The sequence below is a fragment of the Poecile atricapillus genome, chromosome 12 (genome assembly GCF_030490865.1).
Source record: "Poecile atricapillus isolate bPoeAtr1 chromosome 12, bPoeAtr1.hap1, whole genome shotgun sequence".
In the NCBI taxonomy this organism is placed as follows: Eukaryota; Metazoa; Chordata; class Aves; order Passeriformes; family Paridae; genus Poecile; species Poecile atricapillus.
Window position 1 is genome coordinate 20,389,228 of NC_081260.1, and position 25,913 is coordinate 20,415,140.

General features: G+C 45.4%; 2 long non-coding RNA genes across 2 annotated transcripts in view; both read left to right on the top strand.

Annotated features, from left to right (window-relative positions):
- LOC131583518 (uncharacterized) overlaps positions 1-16,900 on the top strand; it is a 49,365-nt gene extending 32,465 nt beyond the window's left edge. Inside the window, exon 3 of the long non-coding RNA XR_009278531.1 lies at positions 16,351-16,900. This is a non-coding gene — a long non-coding RNA (uncharacterized LOC131583518). The remainder of the gene's footprint in view (positions 1-16,350) is intronic.
- A 6,102-nt stretch (positions 16,901-23,002) lies between these two features.
- Positions 23,003-25,789, top strand: LOC131583515 (uncharacterized). The gene is made up of 6 exons (XR_009278528.1): positions 23,003-23,839; positions 23,934-24,096; positions 24,180-24,259; positions 24,337-25,436; positions 25,515-25,556; positions 25,651-25,789. It is a non-coding gene; the product is annotated as an uncharacterized LOC131583515 (long non-coding RNA).
- Positions 25,790-25,913: the final 124 nt, after the last annotated feature.

Here is a 25,913-nt window from a genome sequence, read left to right on the forward strand (position 1 = left end):
GATGCCCACAGGGATCAACACTGGAATGGGGATTTCTGCAGAATAGGTTCTGCTAAAAGCACCTTTGACCACACAATAACCAATTTCTGCTGGTAAAACCTCAAATATGTTTAAGATCAAAGCACAGAAGTTGCTAGCTGCAGTGATGATATTTTAATAGACTGAATAAATTACACCATGGTGCCATTTCAGCTTAGGAAGCCTCTTCTGGACAAGTTGTCTTACTTACCAATCAGTTATTTTTCTAAAGTTCTCATCTTCTATTTCTTGCAGCAGAATATAGTCTAGTATAGACAACACAGTCTCTGCAAGTGTCACACTCATATCTGCAAGCTCTACGATATCAGAAATTTTCCTTGCAATGATTTCTAGTTCTTCTGCATGCAGTGTTGCATCAGGCAAGAGGTATAAAATATGCTGTACAACATCTTGTGCATTCTCTGAAAAAAAAGGAAGTGCAGATGACTTATGTGGCATAGCTCTCTGTCTCACCATACATCTACATGCGTCTCTCTAATGCTCCTGATCTATTACGAACTTATGTCCGAAGAATTAGTCAATAAACCCTCAACATGTCAATGGAACCAGTAAAAACTTCTAAGTAAAATCTGCATATCTCAGATTGTATTTTAAAGAAAATACTGTACTTTTCAAAAGAATCCTGTCACCTGCTTTTGAATTTATAAATACTATCTGCAAATAATATTTAGTTCTAACTTGGCTGTTTACAAGAATTTGTGAGTTCCAAATAATGATTACATGATCTGCCTCTGTCCCTAATGCTGCTTACCTGGTACAGCAGCAAAAGCAAATTCTGTATTTGTATTTGCCATTCATCATCTCATCAGCCTTCTATAATTTTTGTATAGAAGCAGATTTTACACCCTGGGAGTCAGACAGACTGTGTGCAACTCCAGATATCTTTCCATGACCTATTAATTGATGCAATTCTGAGGATTAGGATAAGCTCTGGTATTGAGTTTGTTCACCATTCAAACTACTCGCACTGTTTGGCATAGTTTAAAAAAAAGTATGAACAGGTGGTAGAGGTAATCTCATAGCTTACATGAATTACAGCACCAGCTTTTCAACTCCAGGCACTGATTTGTGCTTCTTTCCATGAGGTACTGTGAGCTGTTTTGATGTGATAACAGAGTGTATAAGCAGGCAAAACTTGCCACATTATTCACTAGTTACTCACTTAGCTCTAAATCTAAGTGTAGGCTTTGAGAATAGGGGATTTGATAGAAAATTTGTAAGCACTTGCATAATTCATCAACAATAAAAAACCTTTAAGATCACCAGATGCGCAGGATGCACAAAAACAATCTTATTGCTTCTTCAGATGTGCAAGGTGAGCATTATCCCAATACAACTATTTTTGGTGTGATTCACTGTGTCACTGCAGTATCTGGTGCCATACCTTCTGTTAGCTTGATATTTTGGAGGTCTAGAATACTATTTGGAAGTTTTTCCAGTAACTTGCATTTAGTCATGTTTGGTTTCTTCCAAAAAGCTTGCTCAAGTTCAATACTAATTTCACTGAAAAATGAAAACAATGCACATTGTTACAAGAAAACATAGATAACCATGATATTCCTCATATTTCCCGCTCAGGTAGCTAAGAATGCAATTCATTAACCCAACTTTAAATGGACTTTTAAGTCAGATCTGACTTAGCACTCACCCAGTAGAGGGGGGGCAGAGCCCAAATGCCAGAGCCATGTGAAACACACCTTGAGGTACTGGAGGGCAGGAGCCATTAAGAGAAGGCACAAAATGCTATGGGGCAAGGTTTCCCCTTCCTGCCCAAGCAGCATCAGGTCTCTGTGGTGCCAGCAGGTTCTCCCTGCAGGTGATGGGAATGATGCCGCACCCTTTTCCTGCAGTCTGTGCTGGACCAGACCTGGATTTCTTTGCATCTTCCTTGGCGCAGCACTGCTGTGTGCTGTGGCAGACTGCCATCTGATTTTCCATTACAAAACCTGCTGCTCTCCCCTGTTTTCCATGGAAGAACCAATACAAGATGTCTTGTCACTCACCAGCTCCTCTGAGCAGACTGCAGAGGGTTTTTCCTGCAGCTGACTTCTGTCTTAGAGGCTGGACTTGTTACAGGCCAGGAATAATTCCCCTTGTACCTCATGAGCGAAGATCTTTCTGAACAACCCACTAGTGCTAAGAAGGAAATAAATAATAGCTCTTTACAAAGATTCAATAGTCAAAAAGAAGACACCACCCCACCCCCCCCACCTCCAGACACCCAGGGACCCAGCTGTCCTGTGGACCTGGTTTCCTGATGGGAATGAGTTCTGATTTGCAGACTGGAGATCAGCATTCTACAGGTTTACAGTCTATAAGAAAACATGTTGTTTAAATATTTAATCTCTTCTGCAATTTTTTCTCTTTCGTCTGACAAGGTCAGTTCTCAGGTAGAGAGTTTCCAGCATCACAAACCATATTCAGTGATAGCATGCCCTTCAGGCTTCTCTAATCGAACAGAAAGAGCTTCACATTGCCCCTCATTCCTCCAGGCTTGTTGATTTATCATCTCCAACTGATATTTTGTAAATTGTTGCTATAAAATGTAGTTTTGAATCTCATGTATAGTCTCTTAGCTCCCACCTCTGGTTTACTCCTGTATTTTAAGGAAGAACAGAGATGGTAACCAAACCAACAAAGTACTTACTTTCCATCTGAGAATTGGTCCAATACGCACAGGCATTAAGAGAACGCTGGCAGGTAGATTTGGTTTGGTTGTTTGGTTTCACAGTCTCCCTGGGGTACTCGCCACCACCAGGAGGTCCTGGATTTGTAGCTGCATCAGCTTTACTCTGCCTTTGTTGCAAAGGGGTTCAGACCTGCCTGGGCTCCAGGATTCATGTTTGAACTTGTCTCTGTTTGTCTAGAACCCAAGTTTTTGGTATCGCTGTCACTGCATGATGTTCTACAGACTGTACACCACACAAGGTCAGTCTGGTTACTTGTAAGGATGTTTTCTAGCCTACCCTGTCCACAGAACAGACATTTGATAAAAAATACTTATAGACAGAATTACAAAGTATGCGATTTCCGATGAGATTTCAGTGAAGTTTTACCTATTGACTTCACAGCCACATCTTCAGGTTTCACATACAGGGAAAATGTTCCCTCTTTGTAAGTGTCATTCAACAACTGTTTGATCTTGAGACTCAAGACTTCTTGTCTTTTCAGGGCCTTTACAGTGACCTTACAGGCATAGCTACAAAGAGAATACACAAACAAGGCTGCCATGTTAGTAACATTTCACAAATAGAAGTGGCTACAAAATGAAGGAGTAGCCCAGATAATTACACTGAATTGGATAATGTATGTATTTTTCTCACCATAAGTGCAGCACTGAGGAAATGCTTTCTAAAGTAGAAGATATTGGGAATACAGGTAAAAGAATCTCTCTATAGTTTCATGGTATATGCCTCTAAAGGTTTCCTAATAATGTTATCTGGGCAAAGGAACATCTCTGTCACAAGTAAGGGTTTTTCAATGTTTAAAATTCAGAGAGCCAGTATTAAAACAGTGAGGTGCTTGAGCACCCTGTGACTCCATGGCTCTCTGGAAAACCAAGATTTAACCATCCACTTTCAGTATCTCTGGTGGATTTCACTTCTCAGAACAGCTTTCATTCTTTTTGCTGACTCTGGAAAGTTTGGAAAGTTTGGACATCTTCAAGTGGCTTAAGGCACGGCAGAAAATTGCAAGAAGCCATGGGTGGATCACCTCATGGACCTCTAATTTAACTGAGGGCTAATGAGTGAGAGCTCCTTAGGGCTGCGGTATTTGAAGCTTTTTCAATTCACACAGCTGTCCACCACTCGTCATGGTCTTTCTAAACCATCCACAGCCCCTTGGCGGTGATGGGAATTCACCTCCTCCTCCTAGCCTGGGGTCAGAAGGCAATTAGGATTTCCTACAAAGGAGGTGCAGGATTCATCCTGGTATCCTTCTTGGGCATTGTCCACTCACGGTTCTGGCCCCAGTGAAGGACCCTGCTCAGGGCCAGCTCTTACAGGGAAGCACAAACCTCACCCCTTGTCGTGGAAGCACTGTAAATCTCCCAAGACCTGGGGTGTGAAAAGGAAACCTTGGATGCCCAAACACGTTTCCCTGAGTCAAGCATTCCTGTGGTTCTGACCTCCATGTCTGCTTTTCTGGTCATTCTGAAACTCAAAGAGCCATGGAGGGATATAATTCCTCCTCCCCTTAGAAATTAAATCAGTACAAACTATGGAAATACAGTTTATGACCTTACCTCTGTGACATCTGCTTTACCTTCCCCTTCAGCTTGCATGGAAAGACACAGAAAGTTAGAAACTGGTTAGAATCAACAGGCACAAATTGTTTTTTAAGGAAAGCAATTAGCAGAAGCCCAGTGTGCTCATTAAAACAGAGCCTCTTGTTTTAAGTGTTACAGGGACCTGACACGTGGGAGAAGCCTTTACAGTACTGTCAGGGGTTCATGAGGATAATTAAATTATTTCAACAAAACACAATAGCATCAACATTTAGACCCTTCAACTACTATATCCTATATGCAGAGGTAAGAAAAATATACATGTCTATAAGATTTCAGAAAATAACAAATTACATACATGAGTCCTCTTATGGGCACTGTGGTGTGGATAATTATCCCTGAAAACAAAAGAGAATAGAACAATTAGCTCATGGTAGCATGTAACTGTAACATGCCCCATTCTGCTACCATCTTGACAAAAAAAATCTTGTGACCACAATAAGCCAGACTTTACAGCTTAGAAGTCATCTTAAATTCAGCATCGGTGTATCTACAGAAGCCACCAGGACCAAGTGCTATAATTTATATGCATTCTGACAAAATATGTTTCTTCCAGATTTCAAAGAACCTTCCCTTATTGTTTTATGAATTGGATTCATACATGCAAACAGTGCAGCATGTTACTGTATTGTCATCTATAAAACAAGCAGTGCCTGTGGAAGTCAGAGAAGAAACAGACATAAAATGACAAAATTCTGCATCTGTAGACGTGACATCTTTACAAATTGGTAAAATATCTCTCTCAGCTGCTCGCAGTTTGGATGTGAGTACAGGTGGATTGGGCTAAAAGGAACGAAACAGGGGAATCTGGTGCAAGAAAACATTGCTCCAAACAACATTTTCTAGCTACAACATCCTTTCATGCCACACAAGAGCCAGTGTGATCCTAGCCAGTCCCTGGGGTCTGTGAGCCTTGTTCCTCTCTGTAACCCCCAAACAGACTGGTCAGCTGGGAAATGGGTATCTAGAACCTGACCGCTCAAAGGACTGGTCAAGGTGACACCACCACACAGCCAGAACCTTACCTGACTTTAAAGTTTGTCACGAGTAATTCTTCTCCATTAAATATGATATTAAACTGGAAAGAAAACAGTAACATTTTTATTAACGTGGTATATCAATGCTTTTTCTAGACCTTCTTGTAAATTTAGAATTGTCATCAAAATTCTAAATCCCAATGAAAGTGGCTAAGAATTTTTGCAAAATTTTAATGCTTTTCCCTTCCTTCAGAATTTAATTTTGTCCTGTTATGTATTGAATAATATGACTCTGAAACAGCACAATTGTTACATGGATGCTCATTTCTGTGTTGTTCCAACAGTTTGCTTTCTGTGGGTGTGGGACTAGATGACCTACACAGGTCCCTTCCAACCCATTCTACTCCAACCCAAAGTAGTCTATGATCCTACCAGCTGTCCTCATGTGATACTTGCTAGAAACACATGAGAATGAGAAAAGCAATCTACTCACCCAGTGTTCAAGAAGCCTCCTTGCATCATAGCAATCAGGTGCTCTCTCCATTTTGTAGAGAATAGAAAAGTTCATGTAAACATTAAAGAATCTGACTGTAAGGAGAGGACAGAGGTGAGATACATCCTGCAGCTTGCAGAGAAGGGGCTGCTCCCCTTCCCATCTCCTCACTCCTCTGCAGGACCACGGTTGTGTTCCCATTCCCACAGCCCCGAGGCACTTTGGGAAACCCTGGACTGCCGTGTCCAAATCTATGTTATTGCTGCATCAATAGGAATTTTATTAAAGATCTCGAGGGCCCAAACACATGGTCATATTACCACACCTTATCAACAAAGCTGTGGTTCATACCTGAGGTGCACTGTCCTGGTTTTTTACTGCCTGCTGAGAATGCACAGGCAGAAGCAGGAGGATTTGCTGACATGGGACATCTTGCTAAGCAACGAGAGCTTAAAGACATGACTTAAATTGTCACATCTATGGTGTCAATGACAACCACGACAACATTTAAAACAGCCCCCTGAGCACTTACATGGAACGGTACCATTGGTACTGGCTGGAGGGACTGGGGGCAGTGCGGGGGCCCTTGTTGAAGATGCTTCACTGAAGGCTGCTGGAAAGAACCATAAAAGGCCTGAGAATCCACGCTGGAAAAAGCGTAAGGAAGAGCACAGTTCAGGTGAGAGAAAGGTTTGAGTCCTTTTGCAAAGGTCATGATTACAAGGAGCTGCTGTGGTTCCACAGACCTCAGGAGGGTGAAGGCAAAGGGCAAAATACACCCACACAGGATTTTCTTCTTTATAGAGTGGTCAACACAGCATAACTAGGGAGAAAACGGGATTTAGATCACAGGGAAAACCAAAGCTTATCCACCTTTATCCTTTTTCATTTCTTGTGTTGGAGGACAGTTATCTGTGTTTCCTTCTTGCCCATGCAAGCTGCATCAGCCTTCAGGAAAAGGCATTTGTAATGCCTATGAAAGGAACACTGATCTTCATTGTCTCTGGGTTAATGATAACCTGGTATAAAGATTCCCATTTTAAATGCTGGCCATCATGCTTGTTGTTCTCAAAGAATTCCAGGCATTTATTTATAGCTAATTTTCCTTGAGGTGAATCACCTTGTCAAAGCAGATATGACTTTTGCATTTTGCATGCTATCTGCCACATCACCAGGCAGACATGGAGAAAATGGATGATGTTTGTCACCTGTGAAAGGAATGAGTGTGTCTACAAACAGAAGTGTGAGCCTGCTTGTAGGTAAGACCGGAGATCAGTAGATAGATAGTAACAGAAAGGAACCATAAAATTCAGAAGAGTGGAACAAATTGACAAGGAACGTTGTTCAACCAAAGCCATGTAAAATCCCTGAATTTAAACAAGAACAGAGATACAAAAGGAAGGGGGGAGGGGGGGGGCGATGTTGCATGTTAGGGGGGTCATGTAGCAGGCAATTTGGGAAGTCTGTACCTCTCAAATGCCTCCGCCAATGGGGAAAGAGAGAGGATGATGTGGCCAGGAAAATAGGATTAAAAGGAGGCTCCAACAATTTGAGAGGCACTGGAGGGGGTGTGTGGGGGGGTGGGGGGTGTGGAGGGAAATGTCCCATGGGCCTCTCCCTTTATTTGAATAAAGTTGCAGGACTCCTTTGTCTCCTTTTGCATGTAAACCTCTGTCATTGTGAATTTTTCCACACACATGTACAACAGAAAACTGCAGTGAACCAAATCACCCCATTGCATTACAGGCTTGAGTGCTGAAAGAAAAGCAGGATCACAACATTTCGCCCTAGAAGAAGTATCATTTCCTTGTGAGGCTGGTAATTGGTGTTTTTTACTTCATATTCTGACATGACTATCAGAGACTTGATATTCCAGCTCTGACTAAGAGAAATAAATTCAAGATATGAATACAAAGCCAAATGTCTATGAAAAAGGAGCATGGTCAGAAAGAAGAATAAGACCATGCTTCATACATAAAACATTGTCTTCTCTACTGTAGTTCAAGTAAAGGAGATTCACACATGCTCAAAATACAACAGTCCATCTCTGACTCGCTCAAATCAATGACAATTAATCCATGGACAATTACAGAAACGGGGACTGGTAATAGCTTAAAGTCTCCTGTTTTTATCCTAAATGACTTCAAATTGTCTTGTGGCATTCAAAGGACAGCTGAAGTCAAAAGTCCCTTCTGAGCAGGCATGCTACAGTCCCTAAGCTTCTACTTGCTAGACAATTTACTTTCCCCTTTGCACTAAGCCACAGGCTATGAAGTCAGCACAGAGTCCAACTGGAGCAAGTGGACAATAAAGTGACTGAAGTCCAGCTCTGAGTCATCTCCAGATTTGGCTCCTGCAGACTAGAGCTCAGAAACTTCATTCTTCAGCTCAGACCTCCAGCCTCTGAATATTCCTCGGAGGTGTTTTGGTGTCATCTCATGATCTAGGAAATGGTTGTACCTCCTCAACAGACAGAAGTGCTCAGAGGTGGTAGGGAGCTGAGCCAGGAGGATCCTGCACACACAGAATAGGATGGGGAGCAAGAAAGATGGACCAGCTGTTCCAAAGATCAAACTGTCTAGCAACGTGCTTTTCCCAGTCTTGATGAATCTTAGATTTCCATTTGGACATCTCCTCTTAATTCAGGCCTTTTGCATCTGAGATAGCAGTAAACTTTGGAAATCAGAGAACTAATCTACTCTGCTTTACTCTTCCACTGAGACACTGGCAAGTCCAGGAGCAAGATGCCACATTGCCCATTTCAAACCCATTGCCTGCAGTAGGTCAGAAGATGACCTGGTATGATGGATATTTGCTGACTCTTTATTTGGAAGAAGATACAGGGGCTCAAGCTGCAAGACCGACCTGGATGTTCCATCCATGGAGTACCTACCAACACTAACACCAATTGACAGACTCAGAAATACACAGAAAACAAGCCAGAAGTATCTAATTAATTAAATGCCCAAGAGACAAAGGAAACTAACTCCTCAAAAGAAAACAGAAGGATTCAGAACTAAGGGGATGTCGCTTTTCCTCCACCCATGCACACCAAGCCCTCCCCATCCTCACATTATACTACAGTGAGGACACAAAGGGCCTGGGCCCCAGCTCTGCAGAAAGGCAGATATTCCAGCATCTCCAGGGACTTCAATTCCACAGCTTAAACTTGCAGTGAAAACCCATAAGTCTTCCCATGGAGCGAAGCTGCAGAGGCGGCTCTCTGATCCCCAGTGTGATGCTGCAAATAATGAGTCCCTGGTTTCAAACTGACAGAAAACAGGTGTCTCATTATGAGCCTTTTTAAGAACTGCTGCCATAGAGGGAGTGAGACGAGAATGCAGAAAGGCCAGGCATGCCCTATCACTGGAAGAAATATTTTTTTTCTTTCCTACAGAAATATAGACATAATATTAGGATATGATCCATTGAGCCCCATTCCAGACTATTAGAACACCTGGGGTTTAACTTAGCTCCCAGCATGTTCCAGTGCTGCAGATTGTCTCCAGATAGGATTGAATCTGCAGAGGGCAACCACAGGCCCCACTCTGTTCCTGTTGTTATCAGTGTAATATTTCAAAAACCATTGCCTCAGAGATGATGTATGATATCACTCAGTGTCAGGCAGGATGGATCGAAAGAATTTTCTAGGGAAAAAAAAAACAACAGAGAAATTGCCAAACAAAGCCCAAACCCATTCTGATCAGGAATGTCACTTGGAATTATGTTTCCATATCCTGACAAACTAAAGCATGATCACAGCTTCACAGATAGCACTTTATTTGTTTCTCTCTTATTATCACCAGAAGAAGAAGAAAAAAAAATCATCTGTTTATTCTCACACATCAAAGAACATTACCAGCAGGCAGGTGTGGGACTGGTGACCTGCATCCTGTAGCCCCATTTGCTTTAATTAACATGTATGTAATTCTGCTTGTGGAAAGAAGACTAAGGCATGATGGCAGGTGAGGTCTGAAGCCACGAGAGTACCGTACCACTGATTTTTTTAAAGTCCTACTCAAGGATTTTGATTTAATAATTTAATAAATAGTTTACTTGGCATCCTGTAAATATGTATAGTTTCCAATCAGTGAGCATCAAAAATGACCAATAAGAGAACTGCAATGAATATATTTCTAGATTATTAGCAGTCATTTTCAGATATTGAATATTCATCCCTCCCTCAGATTATTTAAAGTTGATAAGAAAATCAGGAAGCAGTGTGTGGGTGAGGTAGGGGGAGGAAGAGATGCAGACTGAGTCAGTGAGAGGATGAGAACACACACTTGGACACATTTATCATTCCTTCCCAGTAAATCCATGCAGATAGTGTGCTTCTGTAAACAAACAGCATTGGGAGAGTTAAAAAGGGAAATAAAGTGTCACTTCCAAAGAAAAAACTGCCTTATGTCCTCATAATCCCTGCGTTGATTAAAATATTTAAAAGTTTATTCTATTTCTTGTTTCTGCTACCTTTGAAATTTAATTGAGACCACCCACACTACCAATAAAAAGACAAGTCTAACTCCGCAAAAGAAAAGGAAGCCCTCGAGACATGTCAAATAGGAATCAATACATAGTTCAGCTCTAGGGTCCACATGGTCCAGTATCAGTTTGGATGTCCGATTTTCTCATCCAAAGCTGAGAAAAAGTTGATTGATTTGGCAGGAGCTAGATGTTAATTCAGCCTTTTTATTATGAAGGTTTTCTTTGGAAAGAGTTTGAGTTTTCCTCAACAGCCCTGTGTGCTGGAAGTGACCCCAGTCCTACAGGGTGCATTTTAGAGGCATGAATTATCTCTGTGCCCTGCACTATTCTTAAAGAGATGTGAAAGAAATAAATACAAAAACCAGCATAGAACTCGTTATTGTTTGTCTGGGATTTATGGTGGACTGAAAGGATGCTGAGCGTGTTCATGATGCAGAGCTTACTGTGTTGAACTCGGGGCCTGAATTATTACTGCAGAACTTGGTTCTGTCAGTAGCTTTGTGCTTTTCCCAAGACACTGAGTAGCAACTGCACACAGCTCCTATTTTACTGTGACCAAAGTAAAACTAGAAAAAAAAAAATGGAGAAATGCGGAAGACACCCAGGAGGGAAAGAAGTGAATAATGACAAAACCACGAGCCTTTTCTCCTCCAAACATGGATGATGGTTGTAATGCAATCAAAACCTGACATTTCACTCATTGATGCATTTTCTTATTTTTACTGGCTCATCGGCAGCCCAGACTGAACCAGCATCCCAGGAGATGGTATGCATCGTGTCCAGACTTGTAGGTCTCTGGCCAGCATGCTTCAGGAACCCCGGTAATGGCTGAAGGAAAAGGGCCAGAATAAGAACTGCTGCTCTAGAGCAGAACACAAGGAAAGTGGGCTCCTGTAGGGATAAACTGTGTGTGCACAAACCAGGACACCATCAGACACTCTCTGGGCTGGGGGATGCCCAGAGCCTGATGCTGGCATCCATGCAGCACCCATGCGATTAATCTTGAGCGGGATTACTGTACCTGTCAGGAGAAAGAGACGAGCAGCAGCCATCAAGATGCAAAAAACCTTTTTAGCAGAGTGCTGTTCAGGCCGACACAGGAACCTCTTCATTTTCTAGGCATTTTCTGAAAAAGAGAGGTTGGTGAGCATCCCCTTCCTACTCACTTTGTTGAGAAATTCAAACTGCTCCTGGAATGTGCTGGAATGGCATTGACAGCACAGGAGCCCAGAAGTCCTCGCTCCCTGTGACCAGGCTGAGTCACTAGATCAGTCATCTCTGTAAAGGTCACAGCTACACAAACCCTCTAGATTCTGCTGGTTTCTAAAAGAGATGAAGTTTACACGACGACACTGAATGTGTTCTGTTTATCTGTCACAACCCTAAACCTGTTAGCAACTTCCAGTCTGCTTTGACAAAGGGGTGAAGTTCTTTAAAATGTAGGGAAAACAAGAGGAGAAAGCTCTGCCAGAGCCACTAAGATGGGTGTGCTGACCAGCAGTTATGTCCTACAGACTCTGGTGGGATGGTAAACCACACAGCATCAGACAAGCCGAAGGACACAGGGAGAAACAGGACACAAAGCTGCTCATGGACAGCACAGCCGGTAAAAGTATTTGTTCTCACCCCTGGGCTCTGTGTACAAGCAAATTTTCATCAGTATATTTAAGCCCTGGGATCATGCTTATAATTGAGAAAGGGCAAGGTATAAGCTTACACCAAACACTTAAAATCCAAATATGCCAGTCTAAACTGGAAGGACTTTATTCTGTTTTGTGCTTCAGTTTGACTAAAGTTTCTTCCAAAACGACTATACTTAAACCAGAGCAACAGAGTGGACAGGCAGCATTGATGGCTGAGAGCCCGACTCCCTCCCCATGCCCTGCAGCTCTCCTGTGCTGCTCTGCTCCCTCTACTCACTTCACCAGGCACCAAAGAAAGGACTTAATCTTGGTTTAGGACCACACTGGATGAAATCTCCACCTATTAATGAGTTACAAAAAATTCCTGTGAGGGATGAACTAGATCCTCAAATGGTCTAAGGCAGCCAAGCTCCGTTCAGTGGAGTCGCCTGGCTTCACATCAGACACAGCCCTTGCCTGGGGCTCCCCACAAAGGGTTACAGCACCCTGCCCACTGGCAAAATGGAAGCTGTTCCTTTGTGTTCAGACATGTAAAATGAACACCAGAAAATGAGAAAAACCTCTGAGCTAATAACAACTAATAACAACTCTCTCAATTTCCTTTAAAAATTGCACTTTACAATTTAACTTACAATGTTAGGAAATGTCATCCAGTTTTCCATTTACTGCTGTGACAACAAATCTCTTCTCCCAGCTTTCTACACTCTTACTCCAGCAATATTTTGCTGACTTTTGCAGTAACATTTAAGGAATAAAACATTACGCTCCCAGCCTGTGGCACCTAAGTAGGACTTCCCACATATTTTCATATTTTCTTCTGAAAACACCATAGTTTTTTAAAGGCTCTGCTCAAAAACTCACCTCCCTGCGTAGCACAGAAATTCAGGTAGATTTTTGCTCCACACTGTTTCTTCTGTCAGATGTCTTCTAAAGTCAGATGCGATGTTTTCACAGTGGGTCAGGAAATGAAGAGCAAGTCATTTCTGTTCTGAAACTACATTTCTTAGGTCCTGAAAAATCTGCTGCGATAACAAATCTCTGCTTCCAACCTTCTCTTTCTTTACTCCAGAAATGATTTGTTGACTTTTGCAATAACATTTAAGAAACAAATCATTACACTCCCAGTCTCTGGTACGTCACAGGGTCATATGGGTTTTGTCCAGAGCAAAGTCCAGAATATGGAGCACTGTAAAACACAAATTAGAAAGAACCGAAGAGATACTCTCATTTCTGTTTCAAAAGTGACTGCATTAAAGAACACTAGTTGAAAATTCCCCACAATAGCTGTCTAGCCTCTATTTGTAGTATGTAACACTATAATGTAAAGATCAACACCAGTATCTTTCTCCTCTCCTGCAAGATATTAATTAGTCATTGCCAAATTCACAAAATGCTAATTATTGCTTGCTGCTGAGAAAGACTTCATGAGTGAGGGCTCAGACAGAGTGGCCCCCAAGAAGGACACTCCTGTGTGTCTGTCACTTTGGACAGCCAGAAGTCAACTACTGAATTTTGTGAGTTAGCTCCAGAGGGACAAAATGGTCCCTGGAGGCCTGGTGGCCACCTCCTGCAGGACTGTGATCTTAAATGTTTTGACAGCAGCTCCCAGTAGTTCACTTCTCTTACTGGCTCTGAAAGGGATGTAAGAGGAAGCAGAGAAAGCCTGAACCTCCCAAGACTGCTGAACACTGCACCCTCCTCCTCCAGGCACTCTAGGTTCCAGACAGAATAGAAGCGTCCCTCCCTTCAGCATTCCTACATAACCTATTCATCCATTGTCACCTTATTGCTCACAAATCTGTCTTCCTCCTCTTGTTTACTCCCATTTAAACACCCCAGACTTCAATTTTTTCCTCAAAAAAGTGAGAGCACCCCCTAGCAAACTGGTTTATGTCTCAGGAGCGCCTCTCTTGCCTTGCCTTCCCCCTGTGCACCTGCACAGACCCTCTCGCAGACAAGCAGCCACAGCCAAGCACCCTCCTGCCACCCATTAGCCTCAACCAGCAGGTCTTGGTCTCCTTCTATTATGGGCAGATCACATCCATGGAAATTTCTTGGCACACACTGTATCTCACCAAATCCACGCTGCATAGCTTCTCATAGCTTCTATCATTCGCATAAACTCTCTCATGGAGAGCCTTTCTTCTGAACAGGAACTGCACAGGACTTTTCCTAATGATTTCTGTTTCCTCCACCTTCTTTTATCTGTTTCAATGTTTTTCAGTTTATTTCGATGCTTGCAATCAATTATTCAGCACAAGTTGTTTGTCAGCATCACTGAAGATGATTGCAAAGGGTCTGGAGTGCTACGAGAGGGCATCTCTTCTTAACTCAGAGGCAGACACTGATCAGATAACTGGCATCCTGCACCCATTTCTAGTCAAAACTTTCATGAGAAGATTTAGAAGGTGACCTTTAGGACTTAGAGCAGTGACTGAGGAGTACAATGAAATAAAGAGAAGCAGAGAGCCAACACAAAACACGTTCAGGCTCACGAAGGCCATTCAGATAAAAATAAATTTTGCTTTACATTGGATAAATGAAGATTTTTGCTAGGAGGTTGCTATGGTGACTTTTCAGCTCTCCCAAACTTCCTCATACTGCAATTACATCTCAGAGCCTGGGAGTTAGGAATCTCTGATTCTTTGGAGGAAGAATGTGTGTGGCTGACTCTTCAAGATGTTTGTTAACCAGCCATTTCTATTCTAAAACAAAAAGATTCATATACTTGTGCCTTTAACAGATGCTTACAGTTTCTGTGAAGCCATCAGGCATTTTTGGGTGCCGTGCTTCAAGACCTTCTTGAATAATTTCTAAGAGGCTCCCTTTCAGAATACCTCCATCCTGCAAGTGTTCAGTAAAGGATGTTTTACTCTGGTTGGGCTAAGCTTTCTTCAAATCACTGCACATTTCAATTTGGTACCTAAACTAAAAAGTGCACAATGACAGCAGTATTTTTGCATTTCCTCAGCTTTTGTTTATCACTTTAGTTGTTACTGACTGAGCACTGAAAACACAGAGGCTGTGCAAATATTATTCACACTCTCTAGTCATCAGACCTACCCAGTCCTGCACAGCTCCCCTGAGATAAGGCACCATTAAAAAATAATTAAAGCCCAAAGTACATATCCTTTGATCTAGAAACAATCAGAACGCTGTTGTTCAAAATAAACAGTGTAAAATACTGAACAGCAAAGGGAAACTGTATGAAGTTTCAACACACAGTTGTTACTCTTTTCCTTCAAAACAGATGCATCAGGTGCCTTGCGCAGCCACAGGGCATGGGGGCCTGGTTGCACAGGGCAGTGGGCCAAGGGAGGGTGGAAATACCCTCAGGACACTGACCTGTAAATAACATAAAATCATAACAAATACTATTTATAGATCATAGACCAGAAGCCAGTAAATTTTATTGTAAAATATTAGATTACTTCACTACCTAAGAAAAGACAGCGGGGTGTTCAACTTCTCTTTCAACAACCTTGAAGGATGTAAACACTAGGTAGTATATTCTGAGAGCTGACAGGTAGTCCATACAAACTTCTAGATGACAAATAGGTTTAAGGACAATATTGACTACTACTACTACTTCTTCTTCTTCTTCTTCTTCTTCTTCTTCTTCTTCTTCTTCTTCTTCTTCTTCTTCTCGTTCTCCTTCTCATTATTATTATTATTATTATTTTCGCAGCTAGGAGAAAATTCTTTTGACCGTGAGTTACCAAGTCCTGCAATGAGCATGCTAGAAACCTGGCTAAAATCCTCCACTCCAAGGTGCAGCAGCCCCAGGTGTGACCAGTGAGGATGAGAAGGGGGTGGCTCGTGCCAGAGGCTGCTTTCAGAGGGTTACCTGGGCAGACCTGCACAGGGAGCTGCTGGTTGAGAGGGGCCAACGGAGGCATCCTGGGAGTTCCAGGGCTGGAGCTGAAATCACTGTGCGGCTGGAATAGAGCCTGAAAATGGGAATGAAACTGTAGGGCTGACACAGAGACTGTAGAATCCATGTGCTGGAATCACTGTAGTCCTATGATACGGATGTTAGGGCTGGGTATTGTGACTGAAAATGGAACAGAATGTGAAGAGTTGAAAAGGGGCCAGTAAAATATCGCCTGAAGTGCTGGCGATGCTGAGGTATTGTCTGGATCAGGGATAGCCACTGTAGGTCTGGGAAATTTTCTATGGCACTGGGATTTTCAGTGAAAATGGAAAAGAAACTAGAGCTGAGAAAGAGTCAGGGGGATTGAGGAAATGATGGGTGGGGCAAGCATAGTGTCTATTGGGCTGGCAAAGGCATCAGAGGCCTGGAGCTGAAAGCACTGTGGGGTTGAAATCTTGACAGTGGGGTGGGCTTAGACACCCTAGGGCAGGAGGTGAATTGTTGCAGAGCTGAAGCTAACACCAAGGTTCTGCCTTTTGAACCTGCAGGGGTTGCAGCCAGGAGAGCTGGAGACACGCGCATCTGGAGCTGGAAGAAGAGAGCTTGCAGTGAAATAAAGCTTCTGGGCCAAGAGCTGAAATCACTGGGGCAGGGAAAGGCATTCTAGGGCTGGAGCTGAAATCACTGTAGGGCTGGACTATTGACTGTGGGCCAGGGTCAGAGACTCTAGGGGGTGAGCTGAAATCACTGTGGGGCTGGCATATTGACTCGGGGGTGGGCTCAGAGACTGTAGGGGGAGAGCTGAAATGTTGCAGAGCTGGAGCCAAGAGGAAGATCCTGATCCTTGGACCAGGAGAAGTTGCAGACAACAGAGTTGGAGCAATGCATCTGGAGCTGAAGGAACAGAGCTGGCCGTGAAATAAAGCTTGTGGATAAAGAGCTGAAATGACTGGGGCAGAGAAGGGGACTCTAGGGCTGGTGCTATAATCCCTGTGGGGCTGGGATAGAGACTGAACATGGGATTGACACTGCTGAGTGAGATAAATACTGCAGGATTCATGTGCTGAAATAACTGTAGGTTGGTCATATTGGTGTTGGGGAAGGGTCAAAGGTCAAGGGGCTGAGGTCAAGTGGGAAAGCTCAGAGATCAGGAGTCAGTGGTTAAAGTGAAAAGTCAGGGATTCAAACTTCAAGGGTCACATGTGAATGGTCAGGGTTCAAAAATCAAGAGTAAAGGGTCAAAGGTTGAATGTTATGGGTTCATTTTCTAAGGTTATGTGGTCCAAGGTCAATTATCAGGGAATCAAAGTTCAAAGAGCAGAAGTCAAGAATCAAAGGTCAAAAATCAGGGGTTAAGAGTAAAAGGTCAAAGGTGAAGGGTCACAAGTTGGAGGTCAATGCCAGGGAGTTGCAGGGAAGAGGAATATTTATAAACTTTATTCATATTTCCCTGTAATTCTGGGTGTTTGGATTTCCTTTGTGCTTGTCAGGATAAGCCATAAACAAGCCCCCAAACTCTGCATCGATGTGTCAAACACTTCCACAGAAAGGCAAGTCAGCAGTGATTCTAGAGGAAAAATTGGAGGTGATGGCTTATGATCCATGGGGAATTACATTGGGAATTATGAAACTCAAGACATGTGGAATTGTGGAGGTGGAATTCCATTTTCAGCCTTGGGCACCTGGAGGAGGAGAGGTGTCCTCATCCATAGCAAGGAAAGCCTGGTGCCCCTGTGTGTCAGGTGCAGACAATGAGCTGTCCAGGGAATGAGCAACAAGTTCCTTCTGCCCCTGCAACAGCATTCTTAGAATTTCTTAGAATGGCAACAGCACAAACTGAACTGTGAGGACGATGAGGGCTCAGAGCAGCCCCAGGTGTGAGCAGTGAGGTTGATGAGGGGACAGAGCAGCCCCAGGTGTGAGCAGTGAGGTTGATGAGGAGCAGGTGGGTCCTGCCCAGGGCTGTTTTAGGGGGAGGGTTTCCCTCAGTTCACTCGGGCACGGAGCAGCTGGAAGAGAGTCATTTATAGTGGGCTCCGCGGGGGTATCTCATGGAACGACACCGAGACTATCTCATAGGGTCTGGGAGAACAGCTGGATGCACTTGGACATGGAGCATTGCTTAAAGGAGGTGCCCAGGGACAAACCTTTGCGTCTGGAAGCAGCATCGGAGTAAGTAAGCTAGTGCGGGTTTGCAGGGCAGACTTTTCTCCTTTTCCTTTTTGATTTCATCTTGCCGGGGAGCGACAGAGCCGTGTGGAGGCGAGGCGAGCTCTGCCGGGCCGGCAGGCGGGAGCCGCGGCGCGGAGCTGTGTCCGTCCGGCCGCTCCGCCCGCTCCGGGCGCGGGGCTCGGGCACCGCCGGGGTCCCTTCGGGCCGGTCCCGGTGCCGCTGGGCGGGCCGGGCTCTCCCGGGGCCGGGGCCGCCCCCGCCCGCCGGAGGAGCCGCTTTCCTGCCGGGAGCCGCGCTCCGTCCGGGGCCGGGAGCGTGGGGCCGCCCCCGGGTGCCGAGAGCCGCCGCTGCCGGGGCTCGCGTGGCTCCCCCGGTCCCCCCGCACCTGGAGCGGCGCCAGCCCGGGAGCGAGTCCCGGCGAGGGCCGCTGGGGGACACTCGTGGCTCGTCAGCTTCAGAGTGCGCTGGCAAAAGCCGCTGGGAGGAGGGGAGGGGGAAAAGCCCGACCTTCCCGCCTTTTTGTCTCGGGGCTTTGTCGGTATTGCTCTTTAGCCGAGCCGCGCCTTTAAATAACGATGTGGTGCCTTCTAGAAACTGTGTCCAATACCTTTTGCACCCTCACGTGAGGGCTTCGAGCTCAGGTTTTTCCATTGCCGAGTTAATTGCAGGTCCAAGCTGACAGCGTCCCGTCTATCTGGTGTGCGTGAATCTGTTTGTGATGTTCATTTCCTGTAGATGCAGAGTTGGGCTTGTTGGGCAGACCGTATTTCTCAAACCTCGGAGCTTGTTTAAGGCTTGTACACGATTTTCTGGAGACGCGGGCTGGGGGAGAACTTTGTCTTGCGGCTGTACTAGGGGATGGAATGCAGGGGGTCCCCGCAATATCCCCGTGGAAGCTGGAATGTCCGAGGAAATGGATGTGACAATTCTCGGGGCTGAACCTGGCTCCCAGCGCTCTGCAGCGTAGGACGCGAGAGAGCAGGGCCGAGGGACAGCGGGGTAGGAGCGGCGAGGTGCTTCGTGCTCTGGGTTTGGTGTCGCTGATGTTTCCAGAGCCAGAGCAGGTTGATTTGGTTCTGGTGCACTGGAACGGGATCCAAACCTTGGAAACGTCAGAGACCAATTGGGAGGAAATGTTTTAAAGTGAATGTGTTTCTTAATAGAGGGGAGGTTTCAGTCCGTTTTTTAATTGATTTTAAAGGAAATTTTTTTTGAGGAAAAGTGAAAAAAAATGTTTATTTTAATAAGTAGGGCATAGGTAAGAGGAAAAAAAGGATGAATAACGTTAGATATTTTTTTTGTTGTGGAGAAAAGCTCAGGAGATTTAGAAGGGTTTTTCTGCATATATGGTTTGGATGTTTTTGGAGTTGGGCTGTGGCGTGGATCTTTTTGAGCCGTGGGGTGTTTTGGTGGTAGCCTGGGTTTTTGGATCGGAGTAAAGTTGAATAGTTTTAGAAGAAGTTGTTACGGTTCTGGCAATTATTTGGTATTCACTAATCAATGAGAAGTTATTTTAAAAAAGTAAAAAATGGATTTTTTTGTTGTGTTAAACAATAGATTTGAGAGAGCATTTGGGTGACGCTGTATTAGTACTGTATATAGATTGTATGTTCAGCGAATTTTTTCTTTTTTAGTTTTAAAGTTATAGAATTTATGTTTGGGCATAACGCACATGATGGGGATATAATATAATGTAATTTTAGAACATTTTATTTTTTATTGTATATCTTTGGATTAATGGTCAAATTAATGTACTTTAATTTTAGATATGTTTTTATACAGATGCAGGTAAATATAAATAGTAATAGTAATATTTAGTAAGCAGAGGCATTTATATGTGGTTTTTATTCAATATTAGATTTTTTTGGTGGTACACAGTGTGTTGTTTGATTTTTTTGTGTTGTATACTAAGTGAAATTTGGTTTTTGAACAAAGATGATTTTATGAATGGGTTTGTTTGTATTTTAGGTAGAATCAATTAAAATAGATTTTGATATCGATTAATGGGTTTTGTTTATTCTATGTAAGGGTTCAGATTGGGTAGGGTTGGTTTGGTTAGTTGAGTTTTGGGTGTTAATTAGGTGGCTTTTGTTAGATGCAGCTTTCAATTTTTGAAAATTTTTTATTGAATGGTTTTAAGGTGATTTTTAGTAGTTGATGGTAGAATTTTATTTTGTTTGTAGTTGGTGTATAATAATGTATATGTTCTATTTATTTAATGTTGTGCTTTTTGGTTTAGGTGTTGATGATAAGTTTGGATTTCTTTCGGTTGTGGTGTTTCTTAGTTTCCTTTCTGGGGACAGGCATTTATATGGTGGATTTTTATAGGTATATCTTTGTGGGTGGTATTTTTTAACTTTTTAGTAGTTTGGTTTTTTTTATGTTTTTAATTAGCTGTTAAGTTTTTTTATAGAGTATTGGTAATTATTTATGTATTACTATAAATGTAGAGCTTTGGGGTTTTTTTTACTAATGTTTAGGGTTAGTTGAATGGTCTTCAGTTTAGTGAGTTGGTTTGATTTTTTTTTTAATGGTGTGATTTGTTGTGTGGAGTTCAACAGGGTTGCTTTTTATTTATGTTTAGCTTTGCTGATGTGATAACAACTGTTAGTGAAAGAGCATAGCATCTGTTTTGCTGGTAGTTGGTTGTATGGTGTGGGTTTTTTTTGTGTTACCTGTTTTGGGGTTTTCTTTGTTAGTGAGATTCAAGTTTTTATTTTGGGGTTAATTTGTGATTATTGTAAAGATTTTAGGGCAATTTAGGTTTTTGATTCAGGGTGCTATGATGAGAGTACTTTGTTTTATCTGGTATTGGTGGTGTGGATAGAGGGAATATTTGTCTTGAAAATTTACTTCAGTATAGGTAGTTGAGGTGTTAGGATGAGTTGTGTTTCAGTGTTGAAACTTTTTGAGGCGGTTTGGGTTTTTTCTAGGTTAAGATTTTTTTCCCCTTGGTTGGTGGAGGTATTGCGATTTTATTGATGATATTGGTGGGAATTTGATGCAGTTTGTTTTTTGGTTATTTTATTTTTACGAGTTGTTTTTAACAATTGGACTGGAAGAATAAACTTTATTTCAAAACATATTAGTTTAATTGATGTAAAGGTTCCCATATTAACTCCCCAGTCTTTTAGATTCTTTTTCTCATTTAGGTTTTCCAGAATTTATGGATAATTTAGCAATCAAGCAGGGATGGCACCCCATTCTTGAAAAGATGCCTATGGAAAAACCTGTGTCTAACAACACGTACCTGACGGAGGGCAACAATTTTGCCATTATTACAGGGCCAAATACGAGTGGCAAATCAACGTTGGCATGGATCTGCCGGAGGAGAGGAGTTTCTGGTGGGCTCCCAGTGGCATCTCATGGAGTGACGGTGAGAGCATCTCATAGGGTCTGGGGGAGCAGCTGGATGCACTTGGATGTGGAGCACCGCTTAAAGGACGTGGTGAGGGACAAAGCTTTTTGCCAGGAAGCAGCACCTGAACAGCTGAGCCGGTGTGGATTTGCAGGGGTGATCTTTCTCCTTTTCCCTTTTGATTTCACTTTGGCAGTCCCTCCCCGGTGCCCTCAATCTGTCACAAGAATTCCAAGAAAAAAAAAGGCTATGCAAACAGTGAAAAGAAGGGGTATAGGTAAGGTGGAGTTCAGGTGTACCCCACTCCAAACTCTAAACAGCAGCCCTAACAGTGCTCCCGTTTCCCTGAGGCAGCTGCAGGCAGGAACCCTAAAGCAGCAGTGTGCCAGAACCCCTGGTACTGCAGACAGTACCCCTGGTGCTAGGGTCAGCCAGGAGATAGTGGGGGGACGATCCGTAGGGTTGGGGAAACAGGGGGTTTCCCGCCCCGCCCCACCCTGGGCTCTCGGTCCCTCCGCAGCCGGGGATTGCTCCCACCCCTCCTCGAGGCGGCGGTTGGCAGGGCTTCGTGCCTAGCCTCCGCAAAGAGTTCGGCTCTGTCAGCCTCTGCCCTGTCTCAGGGCCAAACTTAGGTAGGGTAGGGAGCAACTGTGGATTGCCTGGTCCGGGCTAATGGACATCTCTTGGGGCCTATGGATAAGGAGCATCCCCGGTTGCAAGTGTAGGGTTCTAAGTTTGTAGGGTTCAGCGGGGGAGCTTGGCAGTGACACAGAGGGGTTGAGGGAGGGCTTCAGAGGTCGAGGGCTGGAGACAAACAGTGAAAATAAAAGGGGTACAGGTTTCGATATAAGGTAGAGTACAGGACTATTCGAACCCTAAACACCAGCCCTAACAACACTCCCGTTTCCCTGAGACAGCTGCAGGCAGGAACCCTAAAGCAGCAGAGTGCCAGAACCCCCGAGAGCTGCAGGCAGTACGCCTGGTGCTAGGGCCAGCCAGGAAGAGATAGTGGGTGCTAGGGCCTACTGCTGTCATATAAGCTGGGGTTTCCATCCTTGGGGTACCCTGGGTTCCCTGTCCCTCACTGACTGGAGAGTCTTCCTCCCCTCCTTGAGGTGGTGGTAATTTGGCTGTCAGCCAATACTGCTGTGAAGCAAGCCTCTGCCTCCCTGTGAGGTGAAGTGTGCAGCCCATGAACTTGGGCATTCTCTAGAGAAGGTAAGTGCTGGGTTTTCACAGATGTGCCGCTAAGATCCGCCATTGATATTTGGTCTTCTAGATTGTAGCTGATGAGGAGACGACATCCTGGTGATGGCAGGAACTTCCCGGATAGCGCAGTGGCCTTCCTGGGCGTCCTCGTGTGGATCCTCCCCGCTGGGCATCCGAGAGCTGAGTCGGAGGCTGCGAATTGCAGAGGGGCTGAAATCGGGGTGCCGGGTCGGGACTCTGGACCTGGGGTTATGGACTCAGCTTTGGGGACGGGGAGGTCCAGGCTGTGGCCCCTTAGGCCACGTGAAGGGAGAGCCTCACATTTGTTCACAGTGCTGAGGTGTGCAGGACAGAGCAGTCCCGGGGCGTGTAGTATCACTTGTCCGTCGTGCCTTCTGTGTCTTTTGTGCTTCTCGTGTTGTACGTGCCTCGCCTTATCTCTTCTGGGGGCTTACCAGAAACCCCGGCATCACTCCTCGCATTTCTGATCTCTGGGCTCCTCAGCCCGACACCATCGAAGCTTTGCCTCGGGAGCTCTCAGAGGCCTTGGAATCGCGTCTCTCTTTTAAAAGCATCCGATCGGATGTCTTTTAGAGGTCTTGTTCTGAGCTGTGTCAACAGCCGTGCGCCGCGAGGATCCATTGTTGCGGCTTAGGTCTTGAAGAAACGCAGAGATAGGTAGGGGGCTGTGGCCCTCAGATTCTCGGGCATCCGTCTTGGCAGTTGCTGGAGTTTGTCATTCCATCAGCATCTTCTTCCTCCCGGGTTCTGCGAGCTTCATCAGCTCGCCTTCATTCTCACCCGGCTCATCTCGTTCCGCGTTCTCTCGGTCCTTGCGGCCGTTCTTGTGGCCCAGAGTTTTGTCTCCCTGTTGTGTCCCCTCGTCTGTTGTCTTGTGTGTCACGGGTGTCTGGGTGTAGTTGTCCCGGAGCTGCTCTGTCCTGCTGCCCAGCCTGGGTGTAGGTGTAAAAGGCCGAGTCCCAGGCCCCTGTAATTTGAAATTTGTCATGTAGGGTGTAGTTGGAGTCTAGAGGGTATTCCTAGATTGACACAAGATGTCTGGAGCTGTGAAGTTACCCTGCAGCACTTTGACTTTTGTCTCAGCTTTCTTTCAGATGCGGACGGATGAAATCGGTGGCAGAGCGCCCCATCCAGGGTAAGGGGGTTCCCGCGAGAAGGTAAGTCAATGTTTGTCTTTGCAGGGCAACTGGAACCGGTCACTGTGTTACAGGTCTCCTCTTTGTGTTTATTTTTAGGAAGTAGAGCCAGCTGGCAGCAGTCAAGGCGAAGTGGGCAAGGTGAGCATTGACCGGTGGAGGGAAGCTGTTGTTATCGCTGGGCTCTCAGTTTCTGGTGCAATGCTAAGCCTCCCATCTTGTTTGCTGGCTTTAGGCGGTCCAGTCGCGTTTCGCTGAGACGTCCTTGCCAACCGGCCGGCACAGCTGCTTCACCGCTCCCGTGAGCCCTGCGGAAGCGTTATGGAACCGTGTGACGGAGCCTTTTCCACGTAAAGGGGCTGTGTGGGTGGCCTTCAGGAACGGGCCGAGGGGTTGCCGTGAGTTGGGGATGTCGGGAGGAGGAGCGAGGGTCCCTTTGAGTTTCAGCAATGCCGCATCACTTTGTCTTCTCTTAACTCAGGCGCGCCCTGTGACGACGGCGTCCAGCTCCCGGCGTGGCCGAAGCGCGCGGCCTCAGGACGTGGCCGTGCGCAGGAGACCGTGAGTAGCGGAATTGTCGGGTTTTGGCTGATGGCCTGCAAAGATCAGCCTCTGATTTTGTGTTTTATTTCTTGTAGCTGACCGAGAGACGGCAGCCTGGCGATGGCAGGAACTTCCCAGATGGCGAGGCGGCCTTCCTTGGCGCTCCATGTGGATCCTCCCCGCTGGGCATCCGAGAGCTGAGTCGGAGGCTGCGAATTGCAGAGGGGCTGAAATCGGGGTGCCGGGTCGGGACTCTGGACCTGGGGTTATGGACTCAGCTTTGGGGATGGGGAGGTCCAGGCTGTGGCCCCTTAGGCCACGTGAAGGAAGAGCCTCACATTTGTTCACAGTGCTGAGGTGTGCAGGACAGAGCAGTCCCGGGGCGTGTCCCATCACTTGTCCGTCGTGCCTTCTGTGTCTTTTGTGCTTCTCGTGTTGTACGTGCCTTGCCTTATCTCTTCTGGGGGCTTACCAGAAACCCCGGCATCACTCCTCGCATCTCTGATCTCTGGGCTCCTCAGCCCGACACCATCGAAGCTTTGTCTCGGGAGCCCTCAGAGGCCTTGGAATCGCGTCTCTCTTTTAAAAGCATCCGATCGGATGTCTTTTAGAGGTCTTGTTCTGAGCTGTGTCAACAGCCGTGCGCCGCGAGGATCCATTGTTGCGGCTTAGGTCTTGAAGAAACGCAGAGATAGGTAGGGGGCTGTGGCCCTCAGATTCTCGGGCATCCGTCTTGGCAGTTGCTGGAGTTTGTCATTCCATCAGCATCTTCTTCCTCCCGGGTTCTGCGAGCTTCATCAGCTCGCCTTCATTCTCACCCGGCTCATCTCGTTCCGCGTTCTCTCGGTCCTTGCGGCCGTTCTTGTGGCCCAGAGTTTTGTCTCCCCGTTGTGTCCCCTCGTCTGTTGTCTTGTGTGTCACGGGTGTCTGGGTGTAGTTGTCGCGGAGCTGCTCTGCCCTGCTGCCCAGCCTGGGTGTAGGTGTAAAAGGCCAAGTCCCAGGCCCCTGTAATTTGAAATTTGTCATGTAGGGTGTAGTTGGATTCTAGAGGGTATTCCTAGATTGACACAAGATGTCTGGAGCTGTGAAGTTACCCTGCAGCACTTTGACTTTTGTCTCAGCTTTCTTTCAGATGCGGACGGATGAAATCGGTGGCAGAGCGCCCCATCCAGGGTAAGGGGGTTCCCGCGAGAAGGTAAGTCAATGTTTGTCTTTGCAGGGCAACTGGAACCGGTCACTGTGTGACAGGTTTCCTCTTTGTGTTTATTTTTAGGAAGTAGAGCCAGCTGGCAGCAGTCAAGGCGAAGTGGGCAAGGTGAGCATTGACCGGTGGAGGGAAGCTGTTGTTATCGCTGGGCTCTCAGTTTCTGGTGCAATGCCAAGCGTCCCATCTTGTTTGCATGTTTTAGGCGGTCCAGTCGCGTTTCGCTGAGATCCCCTCGCCAACCAACCGGCCGGCACAGCTGTTTCACCGCTCCCGTGAGCCTGGCGGAAGCTTTTCGGGACCGTGAGACGGAGCCATTTCCACGTAAAGGGGTCGTGTTTGTGGCCTTCAGGAACGGGCCGAGGGGTTGCCGTGAGTTGGGGATGTCGGGAGGAGGAGCGAGGGTCCCTTTGAGTTTCAGCAATGCCGCATCACTTTGTCTTCTCTTAACTCAGGTGCGCCCTGTGA